We start from the raw sequence: 23,463 nt of genomic DNA, 5'->3' as shown, positions 1-23,463 counted from the left end.
CAGGAATATCTTGACTTCCTACTTTCACATTCCAATTCCCTACGATGGAAAGGACTTTTTGTTGTTGTTGTTGTTAGTTCTAGAAGGTATTGTAGGTCTGCATAGAGCCAGTTACCTTCAACTTCTTTGACATCAGTAGTTGGTGTACAGACTTGGATTACTGTGATATTGAATGGATTGTCTTGGACATAAACTGAGATCATTCAGCCATTTTTAGATTGCACTCAAGTTCTGCATTTCAGACTCTGAAATTTTGTTTACAATGAGGGATACTTAATTTCTTCTAAGGGATTCTTGCCCACAGTAATATTAGTTTGGTGCAAAAGTAATTGAGGTTGGTGGTGCAAAAATAATTGTGGTTGGTGGTGCAAAAATTTTGATAGTTGGTACAAAAGTTATTGAGGTTCAAAGCCACAATTTGGTGCAATTTGGCACAAAAGAAAATTTGAATCTCTGTTACTTTTGTACCAATAGCAATTACTATTACCAACTGCAATTCCTTTGAACTGCAATTACGTTTGCACCGCCATAATTACTTTTGCTTCACCATAATAGATATAATAACGATCAGAATTATATTTTCCCATTCCCATCCATTTCACTGATTCCTAATATGTGAATCATCACTCTAGCCATCTCCTGCTTGACAGTGTCCCGTTTACCTTGATTCATGGATCTAACATTCCCGTTTCCTGTTCTTTACAATAGAATTTACTTGTACCGCCAGACATATCCACAGCTGACTATCATTTCTGCTTTGGCCCAGTCACTTCATTCTAACTTGAGCTATTAGTAATTGTCTTCAGGCCTTCCTCAGTAGCATATTGGACACCTTTAAACCTGAGGGACTCATATTTTGGTGTCATGTCTTTTTGCCTTTTCGTACTTTCCATAGGTTCTTTAAGCAAGAATAGTGGAATGGGTTGCCATTTCCTTCTCCACTGGACCACAGTTTTGTCAGAACTCTTCTCTATGATCTGCCTGTCTTGGGATGGGTCATGGATCACAACCTTGCCTTAAAGAAGCTGTTTGTGTAACTCAATGAAGCTATGAGTCATACTGTGCAGGGCCACCCGATGTGGAAGGGATGTCATAATGAAGAGTTCTCACAAAACTCTTTAAGACTGTTACACAAACTGGTGTCATATAATGTGACCAAGGTGAAGGGAAGAGACTGGATCAGTCATGGTGGGCTTATCTGGAAATGGAGTTCCCTGATGGTGACTTACTTATGGAAAAAGTGAGCACTGAATTGTTTCTTCCATGGAAAGTGCCTGGAACATCATCGCCATTATCAGAAGGGTTTTATGCCTCCTGGTATCTGTCCATGTTCTCTTTTCCATGAAAAGCGTGTCTCTTTCTCTTCCTTCCTTTAGGGGTGGGGGATTGACCAAGAAGGAATTCAAATTAGCCAAGATCTTCAATGGAAGCATAAGGTGTGCAGAAAGCTCCTTCCTGCTTTCTTCCCTACTGCCAAGAGCAGCTCAGTCAGACTGCCTTCTTTGCTTTCCACCTACTGGAGACGTCAGAGCTCACAGATGATCAGAGACCCAAAGCTGGCATTTTCCCGGGTATATGCCATGTCCACGTTGATCATGTGCACAGGCTGACAGGTCTCCTGCTCTCAGGCCCACAGATTTTCTGCCACACTAATGTAGATGCTCTCCTGACATGTGAAAATGACATAAAAGTGATCTTTGCACGCTTGAAATATTTCTTGGCAAGACTTTATTCTCTCATTTCTCCCCTCCCCCCCCCACACAATATGTAAGATGCCATTGTTTTTATAACATTCTTGGTCTTTGCAGAGAACTTCTTTGTGCATCTGCTAATATGTGGTGGAAAAAAATCATAGACCACAGGGCAATTGCATGCCACTCCCGGGAGCCTGACTGGGGATCCAGCTCTGAAAGACTTGATGCTAAACCTTTTCTTCTTAGGATGCTTGAGCTTCCATGTTCCTGTTCATGTTGCTCATACAGACCACAGGCCACAGCCACCCTGAGCTAGGATGGGGGCATGATGGAAGCCACTTGGGACTCCAGCCAGACAAGTAGGCTTTAAGGGGGAACTCTGAAGCCTGGAAAATTATAGTCTGAGTCCAGCTTTTCCAATAGAGTTAGTGTCAATGAACAAACTCTGTTTACATGAAATCACCTCCCCATGGTGGATGGAGAATTTTTGATTGGTGATTGCGTTAAATCTTGAGTGACTGGGTTTTTGTTTTGCTTTTTCAGTATAAAATTTATTATTTTTTGCCACTTTTATTTTGTATTGAGGTATAGCTGATGTTGTGATAATTTCAGATGAACAGTGAAGGGACTTGGTCATACATATACATGCATCCATTCCCATCCACACTCCCTTCCCATCTCAGCTCCCATATAACATTGAGCAGAGTTCCATGTGTCATACAGTAAGTCCTTGTTGTTTATCCATTTTAAATATAGCAGCATGCCATGTTTATGTGCTCAGTTACATCCAACTCCTTGTGGCCCCATAAACTGTAGCCTGCCAAGCTCCACTGTCCATGGAATTTTTCAAGCAAGAATACTGCAGTGGGTTGCCACTTCCTTCTCCAGGAGAGCTTCCCAACCTAGGGATCAAACACACGTCTCTTGCATCTCCTACATTGGCAGGCAGCTTCTTTACAACTAGGGCTACCTGGGAAACTCTAGTGTATACATGTCCATATCAAGCTCCCTAACTATTCCTTCTGCCCCATCCTTACCCCTAGCAACCATAAGTTCATTCTCTACCTCTGTGAGTGAGAGATAAATTTTAAAGACTTTCAAGATGGCTGCAGCAGAGCATGAAAACAAGCACAGGACCCTTCTGAGAATGGGCACTTTGAGGGGGCACATTTACCATTGTCCAGGTCACACACCTTTTTATTAGCCCTTCAGGGAAGACTGTTAATGACACCTTGCATCTTGGAAGGTGTGGCACCTATAAGCAAAATGCTGCAGGCAAGTCAGACACAGAATGATGCCCTGTGGGAACTTCTAGCAGGCATCAGAGTTTTTCATCAGCCCACTATGTCAAAGAACCAGGCTACAGAATAGGAAAAGATTGCATTTCAGCAATACTTATAGCAGCTGCTCCTTGTTGCAGTTCAGTTCAGTCATTCAGTCACGTCTGAACCTTTGTGACCACATGAACTGAAGCACACCAGGCCTCCCTGTCCATCAACATCTCCCAGAGTCCACCCGAACCCATGTCCATCGAGTCCGTGATGCCATTCAACAATCTCATCCTCTGTCATTCCTTCTCCCCCTGCCCTCAATCTTTCCCAGCATCAGAGACTTTTCAAATGAGTCAGCTCTTCACATCAGGTGGCCAAAGTATTGGAGTTTCAGCTCAACATCAGTCCTTCCAAAGAACACCCAGGACTTGTCTCCGTTAAGGTGGACTGGTTGCATCTCCTTGCAGTTCAAGGGACACTAAAGATTCTTCTCCAACACCACAGTTCAAAAGCATCAATTCTTCGGAGTTCAGCTTTCTTTACAGTCCAATTCTCACATACATGCATGACCACTGGAAAAACCATAACCTTGACTAAACAGACCTTTGTCGACAAAGTAATGTTTCTGCTTTTGAATATGCTGTCTAGGTTGGTCATAACTTTCCTTCCAAGGAGTAAGTGTCTTTTAATTTCATGGCTGCAATCACTATTTGCAGTGATTTTGGAGCACAGAAAATTAAAGTTAGCCACTGTTTCCCCATCTATTTGCCATGAAGTGATGGGACCGGATAACATGATCTTAGTTTTCTGAATGTTGAGCTTTAGGCCAGCTTTTTCACTCTCCTCTTTCAATTTCATCAAGAGGCTCTTTAGTTCTTCTTCACTTTCTGCCATAAGGGTAGTTTCATCTGCATATCTGAGGTTGATATTTCTCCTGGCAATCTTGATTCCATCCTGTGCATCCTCCAGCCCAGCGTTTCTCATGATGTACTCTGCATATAAGTTAAATAAGCAGGGTGACAATATACAACCTTTACCTATTTGGAACCAGTCTGTTGTTCCAGTTCTAACTGTCGCTCCCTGATCTACATACAAATTTCTCAAGAGGCAGACCAGGTGGTCTTGTATGCCCATCTCTTATAGAATTTCCCACAGTTCTGACAAATAGGGGCTCCTTGTTTAGCCCCTATTAAATGTCTACTGCTGCTGCTAAGTACTTCAGTCGTGTCCGACTCTGTGTGACCCCATAGACGGAAGCCCACCAGGCTCCCCCTTCCCTGGGATTCTCCAGGCAAGAACACTGGAGTGGGTTGCAATTTCCTTCTCCAATGTGTGAAAGTGAAAATTGAAAGTAAAGTCACTCAGTCGTGTCTGACTCTTAGCGACCCCATGGACTGAAGCCTACCAGGCTCCTCAATCCATGGGATTTTCTAGGCAAGAGTACTGGAGTGGCTTGCCATTGCCTTCTCCGTTAAAGCACCATACTATAAATTGTACTGAGGAAATGATGTGCACCAACCTGTCCTTAGCAAACTTTAGACTAGATAGATCTATCAGTATGAGAACAACTACATGGTTTTAAAAACATCATGGCACAAAACGAACTGAAGAATGATTTAAATTTGCAAAAATTGGAATGAAAATCCTTGTGTCTTAGCAATGAGGCAGTAATCTGCAATCTCTAAACAGGAGACTCAAAAGTATATATTTTTCTGTTTCATTTTACAAAATTTTCCCACTGAGCTTGAGATTTTTATAATGTGAAGGGACAGTTGTTATTTTTCAAAGAGGCACAAATCTTATTGACATATGAACACTGGCTCTCTCCCTTCTCCTGAGCTGGTGTTTCTCTTTCTATGAATCAGAATAGCAGCCTGCGACAGAATAGCAAATTTCAGGCTTTGGAGGATACCATCTCTTTTTTGTCCTGGAAAGTCAACTGGCAATAATAAAAGATGTTTGAGTACTAACAAAATTAGAAAACAGCAGCCTTTCTTGAAAAGAGAATTTGGAATTAAAAAAACAACAATAAACAAAGAAAAAGAGGGAACCTGTTCAGCCTCCCCACTCTGGTATAGAGAAAGTTCAGTGAGTGTGTGTGAAATCGTTTTCAGGGTTTCCCTATTTCCTTTCTATCTTCATTTGGGTAGTCACTTGGGCTTTATGCAACAAGAGTTAGGACACTATTTTTTTTGCAAGAATTTTGTGCACTTGATTATTTCTCCACATCTGTAAGTATAAGACGTGCTTTGCACAGAATTTGGAATCTGTTTGAAATCCATCTATGTACATCTTTAGCAAGTTACACTGTAGAACTGAAAACATTAAATTTATGCAAAGTGTGGAACTGGCAATGATTTCTCTAAAAGTGACTGATGGTTTATTGCCCCAGATGGAGTCTCTGGTCTCCTTACTGATCCAGGAGCAAGATGGATAACTAACATAAGCACAGGAACTTTTAGATTCACCCCACTTGCTGTAATTCTCAAATCAGGGGCTTGTTCTTGAATTTTTGTTTTTAAATTAAGCTTCCTCTCTTTTCAAAACCATCCACCTACTCTGACCCTCTGTTTGCCTCCTGGAAAACAGGAATCCAAAAGGAGCTCTTATGAAGTCCTATATTTCATAGATTTCATGATCTTTAGATAGAGTTCACCTGAGTGGTTAGAATTGAAGTGAGGAAGTCAGTAGCCATATACTAGTTTGTCCAGTGTATCAGGGAGTTAAGTCTAGAACTCCAGTTAAAACTAAAACATACAAAATAGGTCTGTGTCAGGACAACCAAAGGCAGGACAGTGGAGATTGCTGCTCCAGGCTGCCTTCACTCCAGAAGCCAGCACAGGCCAGGTCTCCAGACTCCCCTGCAGGGAAGGGTGGTCACAGGGCAGAAGGTAGCAGTTTCTTCCAAGTTCTCAGGCCAGCTTGAAGCAGCTGGTGAGCACCCCTAGGAGGCTGCTGAAGGCCTGTGAGGATGGCAGATGCCCCTCTGGTGACTCTGAATGGCTGTGATTCAGAGACCCCTCCTCCCACCCAAGCACCATTGACTGGAAGACTTGACACACCTTGGGGACTATTTGGTTGGTTAGCTTTCCTTACTAATTGAGATATTTACTCAAAAAAGACCTGTTTATATTTATTTGATTATTCAGTTCAGTTCAGTTCAGTCACTCAGTCGTGTCCGACTCTTTGCGACCCCATGAATCACAGTACGCCAGGCTTCCCTGTCCATCACCAACTCCCGGAGTTCACTGAAACTCATGTCCATCGAGTCGGTGATGCCATCCAGCCATCTCATTCTCTGTCGTCCCCTTCCCCTCCTGCCCCCAATCCCTCCCAGCATCAGAGTCTTTTCCAGTGAGTCAACTCGTCGCATGAGGTGGCCAAAGTATTGCAGTTTCAGCTTTAGCATCAGTCCTTCCAATGAACACTCAGGACTGATCTCCTTTAGAATGAACTGTTTGGATCTCCTTGCAGTCCAAGGGACTCTCAAGAGTCTTCTCCAACACCACAGTTCAAAAGCATCAATTCTTCAGCGATCAGCTTTCTTCACAGTCCAACTCTCACATCCATACATGACCAGGGAAAAAACCATAGCCTTGAATAGACGGACCTTGGTTGGCAAAGTAATGTCTCTGTTTTTTAATATAGTGTCTAGGTTGGTCATAACTTTCCTTCCAAGGAGCAAGCGTCTTTTAATTTCATGGCTGCAATCAGCATCTGCAGTGATTTTGGAGCCCAAAAATTAAAGTCTGACACAGTTTCCACTGTTTTTTCATCTATTTCCCATGAAGTGATGGGACCAGATGCCATGATCTTTGTTTTCTGAATGTTGAGCTTCAAGCCAACCTTTTCACTCTCCTCTTTCACTTTCATCAAGAGGCTTTTGAGTTCCTCTTCACTTTCTGCCATAAGGGTGGTGTCATCTGCATATCTGAGATTATTGATATTTCTCCCAGTAATGTTGATTCCGGTGGCGCAGACGCGACGCGAGAGACGCCGGCCCCAGCGGCGCAGACGCGACGCGAGAGACGCCGGCCCCGGCGGCGCAGACGCGACGCGAGAGACGCCGGCCCCGGCGGCGCAGACGCGACGCGAGAGACGCCGGCCCCGGCGGCGCAGACGCGACGCGAGAGACGCCGGCCCCGGCGGCGCAGACGCGACGCGAGAGACGCCGGCCCCGGCGCAACGAGCCACACAAAGAGGTGCGGCCGTGAGGAGCTACCCCACGCCTGAGGCCAGGGCCGGCGGCCGAGAGGAGCTACCCCACGTCCAACAGGCGGTGGCTGCGCGGGCGCAGGAGGGCCGAGAGGAGCTACTCCGCGTTCAAGGTCAGGAGGGGCGGCCTCGAGGAGATACCCCTCACCCAAGGTAAGGTACAGCGGCTGCACTTTGCTGGAGCGGCTGTGAAGAGATTTTCCACTACCGAGGTAAGAGAAACCCAAATAAGACGGTAGGTATTGCTAGGGGGCACCAGAGGGCGGACAGACTGATATCATAATCACAGGAAACTAGCCAATCTGATCACATGGACCACAGCCGAATGTGGTCCTCTGGAGAAGGGAATGGCAAACCACTTCAGTATACTTGCCTTGAGAACCCCATGAACAGTAACAAAGTGCAAAATGATAGGATACTGAATGAGGAATTCCCCAGGTCAGTAGGTGCCCAGTATGCTACTGGAGCTCAGTGGAGAAATAACTATAGAAGGAATAAAGGGATGGAGCAAAAGCAAAACCAGAACCCAGTTGTGGACGTGACCAGTGATAGAAGCAAGGTCTGGTGCTGTAAAGAGCAGTATTGCATAGGAACCTGGAATGTTAGGTCCATGAATCAAGGCAAATTGGAAGTGGTCAAACAGGAGATGGCAAGAGTGAACGTTGACATTCTAGGAATCAGTGAATTAAAATGGACTGGAATGGGTGAATTTAACTCAGACGACCATTATATCTACTACTGTGGGCAGGAATCCCTTAGAAGAAATGGAGTAGCCATCATGGTCAACAAAAGAATCCGAAATGCAGTACTTGGATGCAATCTTAAAAATGACAGGATGATTTCTGTTCGTTTCCAAGGCAAACCATTCAGTATTACAGTAATCCAGGCCTATGCCCCAACGAGTAATGCTGAAGAAGCCGAAGTTAATCGGTTCTATGAAGACCTACAAGACCTTTTAGAACTAACACCCAAAAAAGATGTCCTTTTCATTATAGGGGACTGGAATGCAAAAGTATGAAGTCAAGAAACACCTGGAGTAACTGGCAAATTTGGCCTTGGAGCACGGAATGAAGCAGGGCAAAGGCTAATAGAGTTTTGTCAAGAGAATGCACTGGTCATAGCAAACACCCTCTTCCAACAACACAAGAGAAGACTCTACACATGGACATCACCAGATGGTCAACACCGAAATCAGATTGATTATATTCTTTGCAACCAAAGATGGAGAAGCTGTATACAGTTAGCGAAAACAAGACCAGGAGCTGACTGTGGCTCAGATCATGAACTCCTTATTGCGAAGTTCAGACTTAAATTGAAGAAAGTAGGGAAAACCACTAGACCATTCAGATATGACCGCAATCAAATCCCTTATGATTATACAGTGGAAGTGAGAAATAGATTTAAGGGACTAGATCTGATAGATAGAGTGCCTGATGAACTCTGGACGGAGGTTCGTGACATTGTACAGGAGACAGGGACCAAGACCATCCCCATGGAAAAGAAATGCAAAAGAGCGAAATGGCTGTCTGAGGAGGCCTTACAAATAGCTGTGAAAAGAAGAGAGGCGAAAAGCAAAGGAGAAAAGGAAAGATATAAGCATCTGAATGCAGAGTTCCAAAGAATAGCAAGGAGAGATAAGAAAGCCTTCCTCAGTGATCAATGCAAAGAAATAGAGGAAAACAACAGAATAGGAAAAACAAGAGATCTCTTCAAGAAAATTAGAGATTCCAAGGGAACATTTCATGCAAAGATGGGCTCGACAAAGGACAGAAATGGTATGGACCTAACAGAAGCAGAAGATATTAAAAAGAGGTGGCAGGAATACACAGAAGAACTGTACAAAAAAGATCTTCACGACCAAGATAGTCACGATAACGTGATCACTGAGCTAGAGCCAGACATCTTGGAATGTGAAGTCAAGTGGGCCTTAGAAAGCATCACTACGAACAAAGCTAGTGGAGGTGATGGAATTCCAGTTGAGCTATTTCAAGTCTTGAAAGATGATGCTGTGAAAGTGCTGCACTCAATATGCCAGCAGATTTGGAAAACTCAGCAGTGGCCACAGGACTGGAAGAGGTCAGTCTTCATTCCAATCCCAAAGAAAGGCAATGCCAAAGAATGCTCAAACTACCGCCCAATTGCACTCATCTCACACGCTAGTAAAGTCATGCTCAAAATTCTCCAAGCCAGGCTACAGCAGTATGTAAACCGTGAACTCCCAGATCTTCAAGCAGGTTTTAGAAAAGGCAGAGGCACCAGAGATCAAATTGCCAACATCCGCTGGATCATGGAGAAAGCAAGAGAGTTTCAGAAAAACTTCTATTTCTGCTTTATTGACTATGCCAAAGCCTTTGACTGTGTGGATCACAATAAACTGTGGAACATTCTGAAAGAGATGGGAATCCCAGACCACCTGACCTGCCTCTTGAGAAACCTGTATGCAGGTCAGGAAGCAACTGTTAGAACTGGACATGGAACAACAGACTGGTTCCAAATAGGAAAATGTGTACGTCAAGGTTGTCTATTGTCACCTTGCTTATTTAACTTATATGCAGAGTACATCATGAGGAACGCTGGGCTGGAAGAAGCACAAGCTGGAATCAAGATTGCCGGGAGAAATATCAATAACCTCAGATATGCAGATGACACTACCCTTATGGCAGAAAGTGAAGAGGAACTCAAAAGCCTCTTGATGAAAGTGAAAGAGGAGAGTGAAAAGGTTGGCTTGAAGCTCAACATTCAGAAAACAAAGATCATGGCATCTGGTCCCATCACTTCATGGGAAATAGATGGAAAAACAGTGGAAACAGTGTCAGACTTTATTTTTTTGGGCTCCAAAATCACTGCAGATGCTGATTGCAGCCATGAAATTAAAAGACGCTTGCTCCTTGGAAGGAAAGTTATGACCAACCTTGATAGTATATTAAAAAGCAGAGACATTACTTTGCCAACCAAGGTCCGTCTAGTCAAGACAATGGTTTTTCCCGTGGTCATGTATGGATGTGAGAGTTGGACTGTGAAGAAGGCTGACCGCCGAAGAATCGATGCTTTTGAACTGTGGTGTTGGAGAAGACTCTTGAGAGTCCCTTATACTGCAAGGAGATCCAACCAGTCCATTCTGGAGGAGATCAATCCTGGATGTTCATTGGAGGGACTGATGCTAAAGCTGAAACTGCAATACTTTGGCCACCTCATACGACGAGTTGACTCACTGGAAAAGACTCTGATGCTGGGAAAGGTTGGGGGCGGGAGGAGAAGGGGACGACGGAGAATGAGATGGCTGGATGGCATCACCGACTCTGTGGACATGAGTTTGAGTGAACTCCGGGAGTTGGTGATGGACAGGGAGGCCTGGTGTGCTGTGATTCATGGGGTCGCGGAGAGTCGGACACGACTGAGCGACTGAACTGAACTGAACTGAATGTTGATTCTAGTTTGTGCTTCCTACAGCCCAGCGTTTCTCATGATGTACTCTGCATATAAGTTAAATGAGAAGGGTGACAATATGCAGCCTTGACATACTCCTTTTCCTATTTGGAACCTGTCTGTTGCTCCATGTTGTTGATAATGAGTATGAGGTGACAATTCACTGTAGCTTGATTTCTATTTCCCTAATATATAGTGTTGTTGAACATCTTGCCATGTGCTTATTGGCCATTTGTATACCTTCTTTGGAGAAATGTCTATCCAATCCCTTGGCCTGTTTTTGAATCAGTTGTTTGTTTGTTTTTTGTTTTTGTTTTTGAGTTCTAGAAATTTCTATATATTCTTTCTTTTTTAACTTTTCTTTATTTTTAATTTTTTCCCCCAATTTTTTTTCTCCTTCAAAGCCTTGTGTCAAGGGCTGTCTTTCAACAGATAGCAGCGAGAGAGCTGCTCTGCTATGTACAAAAGCCCAACCCAGAAGCAGGTGTTCTACAAAAGTGTTCTCTATATATTCTGAACATGATTTGCTTACCTGATATCTAATTTGCAAATATTGTCTTCCATTTGGTGGATTGTTTCTTTACACTGTTGATAGTGTCTTTTATGGTGAAGTTTTAAATTTTTTAATAAATTCAATGTGCCTATTTTTCCTTTTGTTACCTGTGCTTCTGGTACCATACCTAAGAAATCATTGCAAAATCCAATGTTCTGAAATTTTTGTCCTATGTTGTCTTCTGAAAGTTTTATTGGTCTAGGTTTTACATTTAGGCCTTTGATTCATTTTGAGTTAATTTTTGTATATGGTGCTAAGTGTCCAAGTTCATACTTTTACATGTGGATATCCAATTCTTCCAGCACCATTTGTTGAAAAGATTGCCCTTTCCCCACTAATTAGTCTTGGCATCCTTGCCAAAAGTTATTTGACCTTAAATTCTACATCTTACTTCTGGACTTAATTCTATTCCATTGGTCTTTATGTCTGTCTTTGTACCAATACCACAATGGGTTTTTTGTTTGTTCATTTTGTATTTATTGCCACACTGTTTTGGTGACTGTGATTTTGTAGTAAGTTTGGAAATCAGGGAGTATGAGTTCTTTAGTTTTATTCTTTTTTAAAGATTGTTTTGGTTATTCAGGGTCCCTTGAGATTTAAGGATGGGCTTTTCTATTTCCACAAAAAACATCATTGGGATTTTGAAACGGACTGCATCGAACACATAAAATTCTGGCTCTTTTTCTACGACTGAGGTGATCTGCTCTTCTGTTGCCCCGTGGCTTTGGCTCATCTCCAGCAGGAAGGCGAGGCTTCCGCCTGGCAGAGGGGGTGAGCGTGTTCACGGTCTCCTCAGTTTCCTGAACAGCATTCAAAGGAGGGGGCTCAATTTCGGGGATCCTCGAAGCGGCATATTTGGGAGCTCTGAGCCCGGTGTGGCATTTAGAGGTGGCTGTTTTTGAGGGGACGCAAGTGACATTAGGGATTCCAGGGTGGGATTTTGAAGTCTGTTTTCCAAGCGTCCTTCGGAGACAGGGTTTATACCCCTTAGAGACTGGGTTTAGGGGGATGTTTGGGGGGACCCTTAGGATCCGTGTATGAATACTCTTGTCCATGAGGTAGGATTCTGCGTGCTTCCCAAGGGGAGAGGCAAAGTTTGAGGTTCCTGAACTCAAGGCAGAATTTGGGGAGGACTTGATTCAGGACTCACTGGAAAAGACTGATGCTGGGAGGGATTGGGGACAGGAGGAGAAGGGGACAACAGAGAATGAAATGGCTGGATGGCATCACCGACTCAATGGACATGAGTTTGAGTGAACTCCGGGAGTTGGTGATGGACAGGGAGGCCTGCCGTGCTATGATTCATGGTGTCGCAAAGAGTCAGACACAACTGAGCGACTGAACTGAACTGATTCAGGAAAGGTCCTGGTGATGGTGGGAACAGGCAGGACTGACATGGCATGTGGAAGTATCCAATGGCCTTTGTGACCTCCTCGTCTTTTATGATGTCTTGGGTATTAAAGCCTGAGAGACCAGACACATTGGGGCCCACATGTTGTTTTAGGAAGAGGAGCTCCCAGCCCAGGCTGTAGAAGGGACGCTGGAGCCTAGCATGCTAGGCTATTCCTGAGGGCATAGAGTGTCACAGGCTTTCCTTTGCCATGGTTTTATTCGCTATGCATGAGGAGATGGGCTGTTGAGGAAGACCATTTTGACCCTTTTCGCACCTGATTCATTGGAAGTATCAGCTTGTGAATTATTCACAAAGGAGTGGTTCATTGTGCTTAAGGGGAGTGCTGAAAGGGGCGCAATGAAGTCTGCCGGGCAAATTTAGATCACACTGATAAAGCGTAAAAAGGTGAGTAGTGGCCCAAATTTTCTGTGGCTTGCCTAGGGGCTTTTTGCATAATTCATGAGGGGCATAGCTTTTAGGGCTTCATAGGTATGATCTGCTGTTAGCATTTCCTTAGAGGTTTCAGGATTTAAGTTTTGTGTCTCGCGAAGGGATGAGACCTGGCGCATTGTTCATTCTTTGCTGCCCAACTGGTTCCAAATAGGAAAAGGAGTATGTCAAAGTTGTATCTTTTCACCTGCTTATTTAACTTCTATGCAGAGTACATCATGAGAAACGCCGGGCTGGAAGAAACACAAGCTGGAATCAAGATTGCTGGGAGAAATATCAATAACCTCAGATATGGAAATGACACCACCCTTATGGCAGAAAGTGAAGAGGAACTAGAAAGCCTCATGATGAAAGTGAAAGAGGAGAGTGAAAAAGTTGGCTTGAAGCTCAACATTCAGAAAAGTAAGATCATGGCATCTGGTCCCATCACTTCATGGGAAATAGATGGGGAAACAGTGTTATTTTTGGGGGCTCCAAAATCACTGCAGATGCTGATTGCAGCCATGAAATTAAAAGACGCTTACTCCTTGGACGGTAAGTTATGACAAACCTGATAGCATATTAAAAAACAGAAACATTACTTTGCCAACAAAGGTCCGTCTAGTCAAGGCTATGGTTTTTCCAGTGGTCATGTATGGATGTGAGAGTTGGACTGTGAAGAAACCTGATCGCTGAAGAATTGGTACTTTTGAACTGTGGTGTTTGAAAAGACTCTTGAGAGTCCCTTGGACTGCAAGGAGATCCAAACATTCCATTCTAAAGGAGATCAGTCCTGGGTATTATTTGGAAGGACTGATGCTAAAGCTGAAACTCCAATGCTTTGGCCACCTCATGCGACGAGTTGACTCATTGAAAAGACTCTGATGCTGGGAGGGATTGGGGGCAGGAGGAGAAGGGGACGATAGAGAATGAGATGGCTGGATGGCATCACCGGCTCGATGCACATGAGTTTGAGTGAACTCCGGGAGTTGGTGATGGACAGGGAGGCCTGGCATGCTTTGATTCATGGGGTCGCAAAGAGTGGGACAAGACTGAGTGACTGAACTGACTGAATTCCAGATTATCAACAAACACTCTAGATTCAAGTCACATCGATCCCAGCTGTGTGATCTTTGGCAAATCTGTGATCTTGAAAAAATGAGTCTGAGCATAATGGTGATCAGGTTAGTTTGCACTCATTTAGCTTTATTAGACCATTTAATCCCCACAACAACCCTGCTGCTGCTGCTGCTGTTAAATCACTTTAGTCGTGTCCGACTCTGTGCGATCCCATAGATAGCAGCCCACCAGGATCCTCCGTCCCTGGGATTCTCCAGGCAAGAACACTGGAGTGGGTTGCCATTTCCTTCTCCAATGCGTGAAAGTGAAAAGTGAAAGTGAAGTCGCTCAGTCCTGTCTGATTCTTCACGATCCCACAGACTGCAGCCTACCAGGCTCCTCTGTCCATGGGATTTTCCAGACAAGAGTACTGCGGTGGGTTGCCATTGCCTTCTCCAAGAACAACCCTGGGAGGTAGGTTATTATCGTCCCACTTTATAGATGGGGAAAGTAGGACACCAGGAGGCTAAGTAATTTGCCTAAAGTTACTTACAGTTAGTGAGTGACTGAGCCAGGATTGAAATCCAGTTAGTCTAGTTCAAGAGTCTGTAGTCTTAAATACCATAATGTCTCTCTCCCAGCCACCCAATTCACTGGTACTTGTACTACTGTTAGTCATATAGCACCAGGTGGCCAGGCACTGTTCTGAGCCCTTTCTCCGTGTTTATTCATTTAAACTTCATCACAAGGCAGGTTACTATTGTTCTCATTTTATGGGTGGGGAAACAGTGGCCCATAGAAGTGTCTGGTCCCAGGTCACAAAGCTAGTCATCGATGGGTGGAAGTGATTTTTGTGAGGATTTGAGAACTCAGGAGGTCTCCTTTGACCTGAGACCGGAAGGAACTGATTCCCTGCTCTGCATTCCTGAGACAAGTGGCCCAACATATGGAAAGGACTCACCAAAGGAACCACCATATAGCAGGCGATCGGTTAATGTGATCTATTATTACTAAATAGAAATGTAGTGTGTGTTTATCATGTGCCTGGGGCTTTGATATACAGTTGTATCTCTGGTGACCTGGTAGCCTGTGCTACCTATTGAACGAATATTGGTGGCCTTCAGTTCAGTTCAGTCACTCAGTCGTGTCCAACTCTTTGCGACCCCATGAATCACAGCATGCCAGGCCTCCCTGTCCATCACCAAATCCCGCAGTTCACTCAAACTCATGTCCATCAAGTTGGTGATGCCATCCAACCATCTCATTCTCTGTCGTCCCCTTCTCCTCCTGCCCCCAATCCTTCCCAGCATCAGAGTCTTTTCCAGTGAGTCAGCTCGTCGCATGAGGTGGCCAAAGTATTGGAGTTTCAGCTTTAGCATCAGTCCTTAGTGCTCTGCTTTATATAGTAAATCTGGAAGGGTGTCTCAAGGCATTATTTTTTAGATAATACCCCTAGTTTGGGGTTTATCTGGTGTCTGGGTATACCCTCACCAATAACTAATTTTATATCAATACAAAATATTATATTTACATGTTACCTTTATATTAATATATAATACTTTTAAAATGTAACAGTGCTCTGTGCCAGCACTACTCTGAGTTCATTTCATAGTTTATACTCCCTGGTTTTCATAGTGACACATTTTGCCTTTATGATGTAGGTGGGTTCTACTACTGCCCCCATCTTACGGTTGTAGAAACTGAGTCAACTGACAAATGCAGGTAGTAAACCTGGATTTGGGTGGATCAAAGCAGCTCTGGTTCACGTGCAGTTAGTTAACAGTGGGGAGGAGGCAGCTCCACTTTCCCCTGGGTTTCCTCTGCGACTCTGCAGCATCTTTCATTATTCATGAACAGGAAGTGGTGACCGTGTTGCCTTGGCTGGACTACCATAATCCTTACTTGCTGGGCAGGGCTGTCTGGAGTATTTCTGTCAATCCAGCCTTATGCATAATTAATGAGTAACTGGGTGGGACTTTCCTTGACCTCTCTGAGTTTCCAGGTTGGCCTGCTGCAGTATCACTATTCATTATTCATGAGCCAGGTGAGAGTGTTTTCTTGTGTTAGCCCTATATCCCTGTTTACAGGGTATTAGATGCATCAGTGGGCGGACCTGTCTCTTGTCCTTTCCACCTTATGCATTATTCATGAGATGTGGCCTCACTCTCCTTGGCTTCCAGGCTACAGCAAGATTATTCATTATTCATAAGCATTGGGGTGTGCCTTCCATGTTTTAACGTTGGCTTTCTGGTTGCGAGGTATTAGTCAACCAGCCACCCAGCCTTATGCATAATTCACGATCAGGAAGTGTGTCTTTGGTGGCCTTTCTGGGTTTCCATGGCAGCCTGGCTGCAACAATATATTCATTATTAACGTTTCACGGGCGTGCCCTCTACGTCGTTTTACCTGTTTGCCTAGTAACTGGAGAAGGCAATGGCAACCCACCCCAGTACTCTTGCCTGGAAAATCCCATGGACGGAGGAGCCTGGTAGGGTGCAGTCCATGGGGTAGCTAAGAGTCGGGCACGACTAAGCGACTTCACTTTCACTTTTCACTTTCATGCATTGGAGAAGGAAATGGCAACCCACTACAGTATTCTTGCCTGGAGAATCCCAGGGACAGAGGAGTCTGGTGGGGCTGCTGTCTATGGGGTCGCAGAGTTGGACACGACTGAAGCGACTTAGCAGTTACTGCCAGAGTAGCCACAAGATGGTGCTATTCCCCTTCGAGTGAGTTACAGATGGGGACCAGCATACATGATTCATTAGTGGGAGCGGCCTGCCTACATCCGGGTTTCTGGGCGGGGGGTGGGGGGGGGCAATGTTTTGTTCTGGCCTCGGGCTCCGCGGCCGGCATCTTGTGTCGGCGGTGGCGGAGGTGAAGGAGGTGGCAGGAACGAGGAGAATCACTACCTCCCTGGGAGGAGAAGTAGGCGGCGGCTATTTTAGGCGGCCCAGGCGGCCGGGAGGAGAAGGAGGAGGAGGCTGGCCCCCGGGCTTGGCTTCGGCTTCTAGAGAAGTTGGCGGCGGCGCGACCCGGGGAACCGGCATTGGTAACAAACGGCCTTTCTCAGCGTGTTGTCCGGGGCAGAGGTTTCGGGATTGGATGGTGTTGGGCCGGTGCTGGGCCAAGCTAATGTCGGGGCGGGTGGTGATGACTCCGACGGAGGGATCGGAGGGATCGTTGAAGAGAAGTGGGGGGTACATTTTGGGCGGGGCCGATATCCCCCATCTGGGACCAGCCCAGTTCCTCGGGCTCCAACATCCTACCTTTAGGCACATATCTCCAGAATCTGCTATTAGAGACTCAGCCAGCACTCCTAATCAGGGACCAGGCCTTGTCCTGCGTCTGGCATGGCAGATTGGAACTTCCCCCAGTCAGCAATGGAGACTTAAACGGGATCGACATTCCTGGTCAAAGCTTCCTACCCGTTTATGTCATTAAAGACCTATCCTCAGAATCTTTGTTCATTCACCCTTTGTTCCTCAGAATTTGTCCTCGCAGCTTCCAAGAGGGGGCAAACCTCAGGGAGGGTCCATTTGGTTTCATTTAACCTTCTCTAGCATCTTATTTCAGAACAACCCTCCACACGCACACACACACAGACTGCCCTTAGAGCTATCAAGGAGTCTAGACCCTGTAAAACGCTATTTGTGCTTGGCCTCCATGTCACAGACCACTCCTCCACATCCCATGGGTCTCCCACCACACCTTGGCTCTAGCATCTTCCCTCCGAAACCCTTCTGGGCCAGCATTTCTATTCAGAGGTCCACTTCAGCATTCACTTTTAAAGACTGCTTTCATTCCTAGAATCTGTCCTTAAAGACATCCTTTATTTTAAGAGAATGTCTCCTTTTTTGTGATCCCAGTATTCTCTTTAGAGACTATCCTTTGTGGGCCTCAACATCTTCCCCATCAGACACTTCTAACCCCCAGTATCTTCTCTCAGAGCTTCCCAGGGGACCAGACACCAAGGAGGAATTGCTTGGACATATAATCCTCCATCAGAGATCTTTCTGCCAGCCTCTGCCCTTGCAGACCCTATTGGCGCCTAGCCCCTTACATCAGAGACTTGCCTCTCAAATCCCACCCTTCACTCAACCTCTGCCTTCAAAAGCCAACCAGGGTTCTAGCTTCTCTCACAGATCACTTAACGTTGCATCAGGCCTCAGAATCTGCCCTCAGAGCCTTCCAGGATCCCAACATCTTCATTCAGTATTTCAGCTTCATAGGACCCCAACATCATGGTCAGTTGTCCCTTCCCACAACAGGTCCAGTTGTTCTCCATTAGAGTAGAAAACCCCTCCTCGGCACCGGCTCTCGGGGCCTCCATGGGCTTCCACATAATTGGTCAGAGAAACCCTGCTTACTGAAATCTTTAGGGCCAGAACTATCTGGGCTCAACCTACCTTTTCCACTCCTCAGAGCAGTTGCAGTACCTAGCATGTACCAATCAGAGATCAACACGAGGCCTTTACACTCCATTAGAAATCCCTCCACATCCCCACCCTCGGCCTCAGCATCCACCCTTGCAGCCTCCTGGATCTCTGACATCAAGGTCAGAGACACCTTTTCCCCTGCAAGTCACTGTTAATTTTTGTCAAAGATGTCCCTTTGCCACCAGTGTAGGCACCCAGGGTCTCAGCATTCTCCTGATGGAGAGCACCCATGCCCCCAGACCCCATCATCTTCCTAAAACCTCCTTGGGCCTCAGAATCCCCCATCCATTCCCTGTGAAGCCACTGGGGCTTCCAGTGCAGTTTCCCCGCCCTTTCCTGAAAGCTTCTTTTCCAAAGACCCGGATTTGAGTCTTAACAACCTTGCCCAGTCACTCCCTGGCTGTCCACCCCTCTACCCCACTCCCCCTGCCCCAGAGTTCTAACATCCCCTTTCCTGTCTCCCTCTGACTCTCCAGAGGCTCAGGCAACCGTTTCCTGATCTTCTTTTTTATATTCCTAGGGGTTTCTCAGTTAATCCCTCTTAGGAGACTTCTCCCCTTGCTGATGACTTGACCCTGTGGCTTCCTGCTCTCAAGCCTGCTCCAGGGCTCCTACCTCAAACCGTCTCTGGTTTGGGTGGTAGAGAATGCTCAGGCTTCCATATCAGCAGTTTGGAGATCTCTCTGAGTCCTGGTTCAGGTTTGCTGAACACTTGGTAATATGTGTGTCCTAACTGGGGCCTGAGCATGTGTTGAGAGAGAAAAGGTATTGATTTTATACTTGTGGTGGAGATCTGCCCCAGACACTTTTCTGCTTGCCCTGAGACTGGTCTGTTCCCAATCTCTGCAATTGAAGTCCTCTCTTAGACCATCTGCTGAAACCTGCTTAAACCCTCACTGCCAGCACTAGGGATCCAGATGTCAAAGTCTAGATAGCAGAGATCTCTCTGGCCCTGGACCATTTCTAATTGCAGGTGCAGGGAGATGGTGTGTGCTCAACAGCCAAATCAGTGGCAAGGCAAGGAGATAACTAAGTAATGGAGGGCCCTCTGGAGGTGTCTGGGGCAGAGCTTAAGTCAACTGAGTTCTGACCACAGACTTTGAGTTTTTTAACCTCCCTAGCAGCCCCTTCACCCCACTTCAGTGTTCTTTCCTGGAAAATTCCATGGACAGAGGAGCCTGGTAGACTGCAGTCTATGGGGTCAAGAAGAGTCAGACAGGACTGAGTGACTTCACTTTCACTTTTCCCTTTCATGCATTGGAGAAGGAAATGGCTAACCCACTCCAGTCTTCTTGCCTGGAGAATCCCAGGGATGGGGGAGCCTGATGGGCTGCCGTCTATGGGGTCGCACAGAGTCGGACACGACTGAAGTGACTTAGCAGTAGCAGCATCGAACACATAGGTCACATTGATAGTATTGACATATTTACAATATTAAGTCTTTCAATCCATGAACAAGAAATATATTTCTATTTTTTCAGTTTTTTTTTAATACTTTCAGAAATGTTTCATAGTATTCATTGTAAAAATTTTTCACCTCTTGGTTAATTCCTAAGTATTTTATTACTTTTGATACTATTGTAAATGAAATTGTTTTGTAATATCCTTTCAGACTGTTGATTGTTAGTACATAGAAATGCAACTGATTTTGTGTATTGACTTTGTATCCTACTAACTTTACTGATGTTCCATTCTTTCATTTTCAATTTTTTGTGTCATTGAATCTAAAGTGAGTTTTAGGTATACAACTTACAATGAGACCATGTGTTTTCATCCATTCTGCCAAACTTTTTCTTTTGATTGGAAAGTATAATTCAGTTACATTTAGTAATTATGGATATGAAGTGACATTTGTCATTTTTCTATTGCTTTCTATATGCCTTTCAGCTTTTTCTTTGCTTTATTTGGCTCTCATTTCCTACATCACTGTCTTATTTTATGTTTAGTTGATTTCTTTGCATTGAAATGTTTAAATTCATTCTCAATTATATGTATATTATGCAGATATTTTCTTTATGCTTACCATGGAATTATATTTCACATCCCTGACTCTTTAAATTTATATCACATTAACTTCAATAACACAAAGAACTCTTCTTCTTTATAACTCATCCCTGCCCCTCTCAGTTATCAATGTCAAAAAAATGTATCTTCATACACAGTGTGCCCAAAACCATAAACTAATAATTATTTTAAATGCATTAGTTTCTTAAATTATGTATCTATAGAAAACAAGATTTGAAGTTGCAAACCAAAGTTACAATGCTAGCTTTCATTAATAGACACTTTTTTTTTTTTTCTCTTTAAAGATGCTGGTCTCTTAAATCCTGTAGAAAACAAAAAGTCTGGTTAAGAACCATTGTTACAATAATATTTCTTATTTATCTGCCTATTTGAGGTATTTATTTCCAATGCAACTTTGAGTTGCTATTTAGTGACTTTTCATTTCACTTTGCAGGACTCTTGCACATTTCTTACAAGGCAGGTCTAGTGGCCAACTCACTCAGTTTTGGTTTATATGGAAATGTTTTAATTTCTCCCTTAATTATGAAGGACACTTTTGCCAGATATCAAGTCCTTAGTTGACAAACTTTTTTTTTTTTTTATTCCATTTGGAACTTTGATTATACAAGTCCCTGGTATCCAGCCTCCAAAATTTATTATAAGAAATCTGCTGTTATCAAGGACCACTTGAATTGATGATTCACTTCTCTTATTGTCTTCAAGATTTTCTTTTTGTGTCTGGCTTTTGATATTTTGATTATAATTTGTCCCAATGGGCCTTTTGATTTATCTTGCATGGAGTTTGTTGAGCTTCTTGGCTATTGATATTAATGTTTTTCATAAAATTTTGAAAGTTGTCTTGCATTATTTCTTCAGATATGCTCTCTACTCTTTATTCTCTTCTCTGAGAGTCTCATAACACACGTGGGTCCCCTTGATAATATCCTGCAGTTCCTTCAAGTTAGCTCACTTTTCTTCAATATTCCTTCCTTCTGTTACCCTGACTTGATAAATTTTATCTTGTCTTTACATTTATTGGCTTATTTCTTCTGTCTGTTCAAATTTGTCTTCGAATCCCTCTAGCGATTTCTAATTTCAGTTATTGTATTTTTCAGCTGTAGAATTTGTTTTTCATTTATTTTTAAGTTTTCTGTCTCTTCAATGATATTTCCATTTTGCTCATACATTATTTGACTTTCTCTTATCTTTCTTTAGTTCGTTGAGCATGTTTTAATAACTGTTTTAAAGATTTTACCTAAATAGATATGCCATCAGGATTTTTTCAGGAACAATGTCAATTGATTTATTTTTTTCCTTTGAATGAACCATATTTTCATGTTTCTTTGTATGCTTTATTATATTTTTGTTGAAAACAGGACATTTGAATCTAATAATGTGGTAACTCCTGAAATCATTTCTTTGCCTTCCTCAGGTTCATTGTTATTGCTTTGCTTTTGCTTTTCTGAAATTATTTATTTTAATTTGAGGATAACTACTTTACAATATTTTGATTTTTTTTTTCTTTTTGGCCATACATCAACATGAATTGGCAACAGGTATACATGTGTCCCCTCCTGTCCTGAAACTCTCTGCCACCTCCCTTCCTATCCTATCCCTCTGGGTTGTCACAGAACACCAACTTTGGGTGCCCTGCTTCATGCATTGAACTTGCACTGGACATCTGTTTTACATATGGTAATATACTTGTTTCAATGCCATTCTTTCAAATCATCCCACCCTCACCTTTCCCCAGTGAGTCCAAAATTCTGTTCTTTACATCTGTGCCTCCTTTGTTGCCCTGCATGTAGGATCGTCAGTACCATCTTTGTATTTGTCTTTCTTTTTCTGCCTTACTTCACTCTGTATAATAGGCTCCAGGTTCATCCACCTCATTAGAACTAACTTGAATGTGATACTTTTTATAGCTGAGTAATATTCTATTGTTTTTGCTTTTTAATTACTGTTGGTTCCCTGACACTGTTCTGCTCTCTGTCTGAAGAGGGAAGACAGGGATGCCTGGGCTTTGCAATTCCTCAGGATTTCAGTACACTCAACTTTGATGCTTCTTTCCAGTTAGTCAGAAAAGGCTCCAGCAAAGATGGGAGACAGGTCAAGGGAGAAGCTAGGTCTGCCTCTCCCTTTTTGTCTCTTCCAGGCAGCCAAAATCCACCGTTTCAGACTCTTCATAATTCTAGGTTTTCTGGGATACTCTGGCTTTGGAGTCTGGAGCATCAACTCACCATTTGTACCTCCAGCCCAGTTATTGTATTTTTTGTTGACATTTCCCCACAATCCCATTCACCACCTCAGCCATGGATGCATAAGCAATTTTCTGTATTGCTTATGTAATACAAAAAGTCCCTGTATTTGAATTGCTTCAAATAGCTATGATTGTCCTGTTAGACCCTGATTGATACAGAGGAAATTGATTTAATCCAGGCAAGAAACGATCCTGGTTGGGCCAGGATTTAATGGCTAGAGACTAAAATAGAAAAATGGAAAAATAATCACAACTTGGGGATCAGGGAGAAACTTCCAGAAAGTTATAATTACTTTCAGAGAGATACAAAAAATGTACTAGAAACATGAAAGAACATAATACTGTGAAAAAAATTTAAAACAATAAGGCAAAACTATTTAAAGTTGGAAATATGATAGCTTAAAAAAGAACTCAAATGAAGGATACTGTGGACTGAATGTTTATGTCCTCCTAATATTCATAGCTTGAAACCTTAAGACCCAATGTGGTGGTCCTCGGAGATGGGTCTTTGGGAGGGAGTTTTCCATGATAGGATTGTGTCGTTATACGAAAAAGGAGACCAGAGCCTCCTTTCTCTCTCTCTCTCTCTTTGCCATATGAGGACACAGCAATAAGATAACTGTCTGCAAACCATGAGGAGACTGATCATCAAATACCAGATTTGCTGGCATCATTATCTTGGACACCAGCTTCCACAACAGTGAGAAATTGAGTTTGTTG

The 23,463-nt window shown here is 43.7% G+C and overlaps 1 pseudogene; it reads right to left on the bottom strand.

Moving 5' to 3' along the window:
- Positions 1–1,420: 1,420 nt before the first annotated feature.
- LOC129552830 (RNA polymerase II subunit A C-terminal domain phosphatase SSU72 like protein 2-like) lies at positions 1,421–16,896 on the bottom strand (annotated as a pseudogene).
- Positions 16,897–23,463: the final 6,567 nt, after the last annotated feature.

The sequence above is a fragment of the Moschus berezovskii genome, chromosome 3 (genome assembly GCF_049115385.1).
Source record: "Moschus berezovskii isolate FMDL1 chromosome 3, NW_MosBer_1.0, whole genome shotgun sequence".
Lineage (NCBI taxonomy): Eukaryota > Metazoa > Chordata > Mammalia > Artiodactyla > Moschidae > Moschus > Moschus berezovskii.
This window is presented reverse-complemented; position numbering and strand designations above follow the sequence as displayed.